At 44.3% G+C, this 11,292-nt stretch overlaps 1 pseudogene; it reads left to right on the top strand.

The window, feature by feature from the left end:
• Nucleotides 1–4,939: 4,939 nt before the first annotated feature.
• Nucleotides 4,940–7,496, top strand: LOC128398392 (uncharacterized; annotated as a pseudogene).
• Nucleotides 7,497–11,292: the final 3,796 nt, after the last annotated feature.

Consider the following 11,292-nt stretch of genomic DNA (forward strand, 5'->3'; position numbering starts at 1 on the left):
CACACTTAGGGATCCGCAGAGTTTGCGCAACTTGCGTGACAGACCTCAGTAACTCAGCATTTTGGCTAATCTACTTTATTTACATATAAACACACACGGAGCACTGCAACACGGCTCCCTCTCTCTCTAGCATCAGACAGCAAAGAGAAAAAGAACAAAGGACAATAGTCCCACTTCACGGAACACAGTAACACAGACATCCTGTTTCCGTCACCTCCCACTCTGTGGAGTCAAACCATATACCGTCATGTGATGGACAACACTCCCATGACTGCAATCATGGAGCAGGAATTCTAACACATACATGACAGGTGGCCATCCAACCTCTGCTTAACCCACCCACCCCAAGGAAGGACTGTAACACTTCAGAACGTATCTCAGAGGAGATGCCACTGCCTTGAGAGACCATCCACATCAAAATCTCCCTGCATGTGAAAAACCAGCACCATAAATTAAAAAAGGCTTGGCATTAACTGTTTGATGTGGCATGTTAGCTTTCTATGAGCAGAGGGATTTGGATGTGGGGAACCTTTCCCATGTTGATTCGGATGTGTTACAGCCCCATGAGAGAAGAAGAAGAAGAAGAAGAAGAAGAAGAAGAAGAAGAAGAAGAAGAAGAAGAAGAGTTTGGATTTGATATCCCGCCTTTCACTCCCCTTCAGGAGTCTCAAAGCGGCTAACATTCTCCTTTCCCTTCCTCCCCCACAACAAACACTCTGTGAGGTGAGTGGGGCTGAGAGACTTCAAAGAAGTTTGACTGGCCCAAGGTCACCCAGCAGCTGCATGTGGAGGAGCAGAGACGCGAACCCGGTTCCCCAGATTATGAGACTACCGCTCTTAACCACTACACCACACTGGCTCTAGAGGGCTAGAGCAGGTGCGTAAGCTTTCTGTCAACCTTCCAGCCACCTCCTCCAGCCGTGAACCACTTCAGCCAGAGTAGATGCATCAAGATGGCAAATGTCCTTTGACTGGGGGCACCTGGGGGCTTGTCCATCAAGCCTTTGCAACCATTTCTCAGCATAATTTATGGTAAGTACCTGAGCTGGAAGAACAGGCAAGGCAAACTGAAGCATGCCTTTAGTCTTGGCTCGAGCTGTTTAAGAAACAACTTTGATGGACAACACCTACATATCCCCCTCTCCCCTGACAGTCTCCATTTAATTCATTTTTATTGATTTCAAAACTGGCCCATTATTTTTGCAATGGCCAGACAGCGGAGAAGCAAAACAGAAAAAGAGCTCACACTCTGCTTATTCAAAATTTAATAGCCATCAAAGTCAAGATCCTTGACAGATTTAAAAAATAAAGGCCTTATTTATGAACCATAATTTTTTATCTGAGCACACAGCAAGAAAAGGCAGGCAACGATAGTAATACAGCACTGCATATGATATATACATTTTACAAATAAGTGTGTGTTTGTGTGAGAGAGAAAGAGTGCTTTTCTCCTATAATTCTCCCGGACTCCCTTTCTAATTTGGGGGTGGGGTGAGAAATCAATGATTATGACATTTTGCAAAATAAAGCCATGACCTTCCAGCCTTGCATTTATTAAATTTATTCAAAGGAGAGAATGTGATGGGTGGGGAAAAAATACCCAACATACCTTTGAAGCTGTCAATACAGTTGATGGACAATCCACCAGGCTGTTTTCCCCAGTGATGGCTGGTTTTGTGTCCGCTGTCAAATTATACACACACACCACACACACACACACACTGCTGGATGCTATGGATTTGCACAAAGTTTTATGAGAGTGGCTTGGGGGGAAGGGGGGGGATGAAATTATTTTCATAGCTGCTTCAGCAATTAATGTGCACTTAAAATGCAAGCAGGAAACCTCTTACCCCTTGGGTCATTACAGAAAACAAAACGTGTGGCTGGAGTTGAAAACTGAAATAGGAGTAGGGATAGCTGGATCTGTCCATTTTGGTTCTCTCCATCTCTCAGTTTTTCAACCTTCAACTCAGTTCTGCAGTTTGAGGAAATGAAAAATTCAAAGAGTCTCCTGTTTGCATGCTGTTTCAGAAAGCACACATTTTCTGAATGCATAGGTTTGCTTTAAACCATGGGTCTGCAAACTTTTTCAGCAGGCGGCCGGTTCACTGTCCCTCAGACCTTGTGGGCGGCTAGATAATAATAATGAATGAATTTCTATGCCCCACAAATAACCCAGATTTGCATTTTAAATAAAAGGACACAATCTACTCATGTTAAAAACATGCTGATTCCCGGACCGTCTGCGGGCCAGATTTAGAAGGCGATTGGGCCGGATCCTGTATACCTGAAGGAGCGTCTCCACCTCCATCATTCTACCCGGATGCTGAGGTCCAGTGCCGAGAGAAGCCAAGTTACAGGGAACCAGGCAGAGGGCCTTCTCGGTAGTGGCACCCGCCCTGTGGAACACCCTCCCACCAGATGTCAAAGAGAAAACAACTACCAGACTTTTAGAAGACATCTGAAGGCAGCCCTGTTTAGGGAAGCTTTTAATGTTTAATAGGTTATTTATTTAATAGGTTATTGTACTTTAGTGTTCTGTTGGAAGCTGCCCAGAGTTGCTGGGGAAACCAGATGGGCGGGGTATAAATATTATTATTATTATCATCATCATCATCATTATTATCCAGCCCCCGGGCCTTAGCTTTGCCTACCCATGCTTTAAACAGTCAACTTTACCCATTTCCTCCCCATTCCTAGATAGGTGTCTGCATTGCTTGAAGACTGCAAGCATTCTATTCCAAGCCTCTCTCATAACTTAGAGATGTTTTGGATCGGTTCAGAAATAAGGCAAGCTACTGTACTATTGACAGCCGCCCTCAGGGGTAATTCCGAGTAAGGATGCTGGCAAAATTCTCCAGAAACAAATGACAGGCGAGCTTTACAAGCCCCCAAACCCTTTTCTGGCTCAGATCAAAACCCAAACTAGAGAGAACTTCTACTCTCTGCTCTCCCAGACCATCTGTCACCCTTTCCCATCCCTAAAGGCCTACCAGAAAACACCCCCATCCATCCTTTTTCTTATTTTGAAGCTATGTGGTAATGGGGAAACTTTAGAAGCCCTTGAGAGAACTGGCTCTGCCTCAGTGCCCTATATCCTGGTATGCTGTTGCTACCTAATGCAATGGGGCAACAGAGAGAGGGAGGGGAGAAAAAATCTCATTTTTCTTCCCTCGTGCCTCTGCGGAATCCCCTACCACCACCCAGCTTGTAGGTAAAGAAAAGGAAGAGAGGGCACTGAGAGCTGGTGGGGGCTGGATTGGGACACAAGGAAGAGAGGCAGAAAAGGGCCAGTATACACCTGCTCCCCTCCCCCCGTCACTGGGTATAGCTCAGTGAGGACCCATGGTCTAAACCACTGAGCCTCTTGGGCTTGCCGATCAGAAGGAGGGCGGTTCAAATCCCCGCAATGGGGTGAGATCCCATTGCTCTGTCCCAGCTGCTGCCAACCTAGCAGTTCGAAAGCACACCAGTGCAAATAGATAAATAGGTACCGTTCCAGCGGGAAGGTAAACAGTGTTTCCGTGTGCTCTGGTTTCCGTTGCGGTGTCCCGTTGTGCCAGAAGCGGTTTAGTCCTGCTGGCCACATGACCCGGAAAGCTGTCTGTGGACAAACGCCGGCTACCTCAGCCTGAAAGTGAGATGAGCGCCATGACCCCATAGTCACCTTTGACTGGACATAACTGTCCTTCACCATTTTACCTTTCCAAGCCTAGTCATGACTAAACTAGGCCCATTAATTTTAATGGGTCTACTCTGTTTAGAACTAAGTTTGAGATAGCCCAAAATAGGCAGGGGATTATCAGCCCCAAAGTGTCAATACAATAACTGTGAGTTGATTTTTATTTTATTTTTTAAGACAGAGAGAGAGAGAGAGAGAGAGAGAGAGAGAGAGAGATGCTACTGGGGGGGGGGGGGAGATGTTAGCCAGAAACCCTTAATTTCACTTCACAAGTGACAAATGCTGCTGCGTTTCAGGATCCCATTTAGCAATGAATCCTCTGGCACACTTGAATTGTCAACTGTAGATAAAACGGGGGAAGAAAGAGAGGAGACAGCTGTTACTTTTACACTAGCGGAGGGTTTGCCTGCAAGTCTTGCCTGAGATGCCCTGTGCTTTGTTGCTCAACTGCATATCCATAAAGCCAAGCCTCATTTCCGAAGCAGCTGGATGCTCAAGTAATTTGGGCCTGTCTCAGGGAAGGCAGGAGCTGCTCAGAAAAGGTGAGGTGCGTCAACAAAACTCAAAGCAAGCCCTCGCCGCCGCCCCCGCCTCCCCCGGCATTTCTCCTTAAACAACTGTTTATTATTATCGACATGCCACTCTTGCTGCCACACAGTAATGGTTTTCTTCAGGTGAGGGCAGCTTTTTCTTTTGCCAGGTGTGTGCATTCTGCGTGAACTCAGGCCAGCCGTCACGTAGAAAACAGCCTCTATGAAATATTCATTTATGTCAAATCACGGCAGCATCTATTTCATCAAATAGCTGACAGCATCTGTGCTCAGCTAATCGAACCCACCAGCAGGAGGCTTAAGGCACTGAGCTTCGAGTGTGGAGAAGGCTGGGGGTGGGGAGCATCTGAATGCATAAGCTCAGCGTAGATTTCCTAAGTTTTAAGAAAGAAAGAAAGAAAGAAAGAAAGAAAGAAAGAAACCAGAAAAAGCAGAAAAAGAGGAGCTGGTGGGCCACACAATTGTTCCTATAGCAACCTTGCAAGTACAGTGGTACCTCGGGTTGCAGACGCTTCAGGTTACAGACTCCGCTATCCCAGAAATATTACCTCAGGTTAAGAACTTTACCTCAAGATGAGAACAGAAATCGTGCGGCGGCAGCGGGAGGCCTCATTAGCTAAAGTGGTACCTCAGGTTAAGAACAGTTTCAGGTTAAGAACGGACCTCCAGAACGAATTAAGTTTTTAACCAGAGGTACCACTGTACACCCCTTCATGGATCACTGCCTTGCCGTGGCGAAGGGGCTTGAATAACTCAGAGAAGCTATGAACTATGCCGAGCAGGGCACCCAAGATGAACAGGTCATAGTGGAGAGTTTTGACCAAACGTGATCCACCTGGAGGAGGAACCGGCAAGCCACTCCAGTATCCCTGCCAAGAAAACTCCATGGACAAAGACAACAGGCATATAAAAGTTATGATGCTGGAAGATGAGCCCCTCAGGTCGGAAGGTGTCCAACATGCTACTGGGGAAGAGCGGAGGACAAGTACAAGTAGATCCAGAGCTGATGAAGCGGCTGGGCCAAAGCCGAAAGGACGCTCAGTTGTGGATATGCATGGAAGCGAAAGGAAAGTCCAATGCTGTAAAGAAAAATATTGCATAGGAACCTGGAATGTAAGAACCATGAACCTGGGTAAGTTGGATGTGGTCAAAAATGAGATGGCAAGAATAAATATTGACATCCTGGGCATCAGTGAACTAAAATGGATGGGAATGGGGGAATTCAGTTCAGATGACTATCATATCTACTACTGTGGGCAAGAAACCCGTAAAAGAAATGGAGTGGCCCTCATAGTCAACAAAAGAGTGGCGAAAGCTGTACTGGGATGCAATCTCAAAAATGATAGAATGATCTCGATACGAATCCAAGGCAGACCTTTTAACATCACAGTAATCCAAGTTTATGCACCAACTACTGGTGCTGAAGAAACTGAAATTGACCAATTCTATGAAGACTTACAAGACCTTATAGAAGTGACACCAAAGAAGGATGTTCTTCTCATTATAGGGGATTGGAATGCTAAAGTAGGGAATCAAGAGATAAAAGGAACAACTGGCAAGTTTGGCCTTGGAGATCAAAACGAAGCAGGGCAAAGGCTAATAGAGTTCTGTCAAGAGAACAAGCTGGTCATCACAAACACGCTTTTCCAACAACACAAGAGACGACTCTACACATGGACATCACCAGATGGGCAACATCGAAATCAGATTGATTATATTCTCTGCAGCCAAAGATGGAGAAGCTCTATACAGTCAGCAAAAACAAGACCTGGAGCTGACTGTGGCTCAGATCATCAGCTTCTTATAGCAAAATTCAGGCTTAAACTGAAGAAAGTAGGAAAAACCACTGGGCCGGTAAGATACAATCTAAGTCAAATCCCTTATGAATACACAGTAGAAGTGAGGAACAGGTTTAAGGATTTAGATTTGGTGGACAGAGTGCCTGAAGAACTATGGGTGGAGGCTCACAGCATTATACAGGAGGCAGCAATGAAAACCATCCCAATGAAAAAGAAATGCAGGAAAGCAAAGTGGCTGTCCAACGAGGCCTTACAAATAGCGGGGGAAAGAAGGCAAGCAAAATGCGAGGGAGATAGTGAAAGATACAGGAAATTGAATGCAGATTTCCAAAAAATAGCAAGGAGAGACAAGAAAGCCTTCTGAAACGAGCAATGCAAAGAAACAGAGGAAAACAACAGAATGGGAAGAACCAGAGATCTGTTCAAGAAAATCGGAGATATGAAAGGACATTTCGTACAAAGATTACCGTAATAAAGGACAAAAGTGGTAAGGACCTAACAGAAGCAGAAGACATCAAGAAGAGGTGGCAAGAATACACAGAGGAACTATACCAGAAAGACATGGATGTCTCATACATCCCAGGTAGTGTGGTTGCTGACCTTGAGCCAGACATCCTGGAGAGTGAAGTCAAATGGGCCTTAGAAAGCACTGCAAATAACAAGGCCAGTGGAAGTGATGGTATTCCAGCTGAACTACTTAAAATTTTAAAAGATGATGCTGTTAAGGTACTACACTCAATATGCCAGCAAGTTTGGAAAACTCAGCAGTGGCCAGAGGATTGGATGGATCAGTGTACATCCCAGTCCCAAAGAAGGGCAGTGCCAAAGAATGCTCCAACTACCGCACAATTGCACTCATTTCACATGCTAGCAAGGTTATGCTTAAAATTCTACAAGGCAGGCTCAAGCAGTATGTGGATCGAGAACTCCCAGAAGTGCAAGCTGGATTTAGAAGAGGCAGAGGAACCAGAGACCAAATTGCAAACATGCGCTGGATTATGGAGAAAGCTAGAGAGTTCCAGAAAGACATCTACTTCTGCTTCATTGACTATGCAAAAGCCTTTGACTGTGTCGACCACAGCAAACTATGGCAAGTTCTTAAAGAAATGGGAGTGCCTGATCACCTCATCTGTCTCCTGAGAAATCTCTATGTGGGACAAGAAGCTACAGTTAGAAGTGGATATGGAACAACTGATTGGTTCAAAATTGGGAAAGGAGTACGACAAGGCTGTATATTGTCTCCCTGCTTATTTAACTTATATGCAGAATTCATCATGCGAAAGGCTGGGCTGGATGAATCCAAAGCCGGAATTAAGATAGCCGGAAGAAATATCAACAACCTCAGATATGCAGATGATACAACCTTGATGGCAGAAAGTGAGGAGGAATTAAAGAACCTTTTATTGAGGGTGAAAGAGGAGAGCGCAAAATATGGTCTGAAGCTCAACATCAAAAAAAACGAAGATCATGGCCACTGGTCCCATCACCTCCTGGCAAATAGAAGGGGAAGAAATGGAGGCAGTAAAAGATTTTACTTTCTTGGGCTCCATGATCACTGCAGATGGTGACAGCAGTCACGAAATTAAAACACGCCTGCTTCTTGGGAGAAAAGCAATGACAAACCTAGACAGCATCCTATAAAGTAGAGACATCACCTTGGCAACAAAGGTCCGTATAGTAAAAGCTATGGTTTTCCCAGTAGTCATGTATGGAAGTGAGAGCTGGACCATAAAGAAGGCTGATCGCCAAAGAATGGATGCTTTTGAATTATGGTGCTGGAGGAGACTCTTGAGAGTCCCATGGACTGCAAGAAGATCAAACCTCTCCATTCTGAAGGAAATCAGCCCTGAGTGCTCACTGGAAGGACAGATCCTGAAGCTGGGGCTCCAATACTTTGGCCACCTCATGAGAAGAGAAGATTCCCTGGAAAAGACACTGATGTTGGGAAAGATGGAGGGCACAAGGAGAAGGGGACGACAGAGGACGAGATGGTTGGATGGTATTCTCGAAGCTACCAGCATGAGTCTGTCTAAACTGCGGGAGGCAGTGGAGGACAGAAGTGCCTGGCGTGCTCTGGTCCATGGGGTCACAAAGAGTCAGACACGACTAAACGACTAAACAACAACAACCATTGTACAGGGCGGGGTAAGAATGCAGCTTCATGCCACCTTTCGATCATTATCTCATCACATAATCTGCACCTGCAGCCATCTTTTATTAAAAATTATGGGGGTTCTCAGCAAGAATACGAGAAAGCTGGAAATTAATCTTGCGGCCACAACAGGCAGTCCTAGGAAGTAAATATTCCAATCGCTTTAATTCATTAACGGTGCCATTCTGATAAGCAAGCACAGGAATGCACACTTCTACAACCCAACACACAATTACTGTGAAAGAAGCCCCGTTGAAAACAGTGGGACTCGCTTTGGTGTAAAGATGCACATTCACAGTAATCCAATAAATACAGTTTAGAAATAGAAATGTCACTATAGACTGTATGTGTAAAACAGGTGTGGGGAAGCTGTGGCCCTGCAGATGTTGCCGGACTCCAACTCCCATCAGCCTCTACGAGCATAGCCAATGGCCAAAAACGATGGGATTTGAAGTTCAGTAGCATCTCTAGAGGGTCACAGATTCCTCACACCTGGTAGTAAAAAAAATTGGGGTTTTTTTTTCTTCAAGGAGGGGACCATATTTATAAAATAAAATTTTATGTGTTAACACGGGACTTGAGAAATGAGCTTTGGAAAGCGGTAAGGGAAAGTTAAGCCACATGCAATGCAATCTTGTTCATGTCAACTCATAACTAAGTCTCACCGAATGGGGCTTATGTTCCAGAGAGTTAATCCTATTGAATTCAATTGGAGTTTTCTTCCAAGCAAATATGCTTATTTATTTTATTTTAGTTTTGATATTTTTATCCTACCTTTAAAAATATTTTTTCTTAAAAAAAGATAGCTCATGATAGGGGAAAGCAAAAACCAGGAAAATAACAATTAAGAACCACACTGGTTTCAATAGATTGTTAAATGTTATCAGCATTGAATGTTTTATGAAGCTATGGTTTGTTGTTGGCTTATAAACCTTGGTTTGGTTTAACTGTGTTGCATCTGAATCCAGCAATCTTAACCGTGGTTTGACTACCCTGTACCAGATGCTCACCATACCACAAAGACCTGAGGCAAGACCAGCTGGAAAACAAACACAACTTTGAAGAAACAAACCATGGTTTGCTTCATCATCTGTGGGAAAACTTGTGATTATCTCATGGATTGTGAAGCAATTCATGGTTTAAATCAGAGATGGGGAATAAATAATCCAGATGTTACTGGACTATAGCTTCCACTCTTGGCCATGCTGACTGGGACTAATGGGAGTTTAGATTCCAGGAGCATCTGCAAGGACTCCTCATTTCTGACTTAAATTTATATGTCTTAGCATTGTGTGTAAACCAGGTTAGAAACACATCAGCAAAAAAGAAATAAAAAAGGAAATTATAGCTAAGTACCAGCAAGAAGAGGAGGAAAATAGCTTCACAGAATAAAAAAGTTTTTAAAAAGAGAGGGGTCTTTGCTGCATTTCTGCAGAGAGAGAGTTCTGCAAACATGGCACGGCCACCAAGGAGACCCTACCCTAAGTACCCACCAGCCTGATCTTAACTAGCTATAGTCTGGAGAGTCTATACAGGACCCCTGCTGCCAATCTCAGCTCAGGCTTTGTGGTTACAGAGGATGAGCTTTCTTGTTGATGTTTTTCGTTGCCTTCCAGCCATTCCAAATCATCTGAGAATTGTTCCTACTGCCCAGGGCAAATTATAGGCATCAGCCTCGCTTCACATTCCTGCCTGCTGCACGGTGGCTTTCAGAAGCCGGACGTGGGCACTTCAATCAGCACACAGCTCCGCCTCTTCCAGTAAGAGGCTTTCAGAGGCTCCTCTGCTTTGATTACAGCATCAGCAAAGTGAGTGGTGTTAAAAGTCAGCCAGGTTAAAGCAGTCAGCCTCTCAAGGTGCAGCAGTGGACATTTGCTCCAAGAAACCAACTTTTTGATTGTTTGCTTTGTTTTTCTCCATGGAGGGAAATGTGGTTTTTTTTTGGGGGGGGGATGTTGATTTCCATCTATTAGAGGACAACACACTACTCTCCTTCAACTTTTGTTAGTATTGTTGGATTTTCTGTTTGCAACACATTGCGGGGCTCAGAACACCTTCCTATGCCAATCTTTTTTTAAAACAACAACAACACACACACACAGATTACACGCTTTATATTTTGATTGTCTGTTGTAGGTGGATTGTTTTGGAGGAGACCCACCATACATTTTTTATTAACCTATACTGAACGTTCAAATCAAATTCCAATATAACATGACCATAAACCAAAAGATGACTTTGCATCAATCATTTCAGTGTAAGGCATACATCAGTTGGTGAAGAAACACCATATAATAATATAAGCCCAATATACCTGACGTTAGAGTGGGAGGTGAGTAGAAATGAATGCCCATACCTGATCAATGCCAAATAAAATCAAACATAGTGGGGACCTGCCAGCCATGGGTCTGCTTCTTGATATGAGCCACAAATGGCCTGTTTTTATTTACACCCTTTAGAGAAGCGAATGTTGGTTGATTGGCATCTGCCTGTCTGGAGAGACAATGGAATGTGTCTCTGGGGGTTGTGATAGGAATTTTGAGGTCTTAGATATATGGAAATGTTCATAAATGTACTAATCAAGCACGTACATAGATCAGCACAGGAAGACCAACCTGGAACCATTTTGATTCCTAAACTGAGCAAATGTTTTCTCTGCAAGGTCAAAGTGGGAAACCTCCCCATTGTCTCTTTCCTCACAAATCCTGTCTTAAGGGCACATTTAAGATATGAATAGGGTGTGAGCCTGTGACCTGGCCCAGGAACTAAGTATTTATCACTACAAAAGAATGGCCAGGCTCCCCAGGCAATCCAATCAAGTAACCTGCCAGACAGGAGATAAACAACGACAGGAGAAAAACAACATTCAAATTTCTGTTTTAAGACCGCCTTTTCTGTGATGTAGGTATGATGTATCTGAGGAGTAGTCTTAGGTTACACCCCTTCTGTGATGTATGTATGCTGTTTCTGGGGGTGGTCTTGATCTACAGGGTGGCAATTTCAAAAGTCTTTATAAGGCATTGCACGCCATCTTTCTGGGTTCCTCCTCTCTCCTGCGGGTGAGGGGAGCACCCTGTTGCAACAGATCAATAAAGATCAAGCTTACTA

The sequence above is a fragment of the Podarcis raffonei genome, chromosome 12 (genome assembly GCF_027172205.1).
Source record: "Podarcis raffonei isolate rPodRaf1 chromosome 12, rPodRaf1.pri, whole genome shotgun sequence".
NCBI lineage: Eukaryota > Metazoa > Chordata > Lepidosauria > Squamata > Lacertidae > Podarcis > Podarcis raffonei.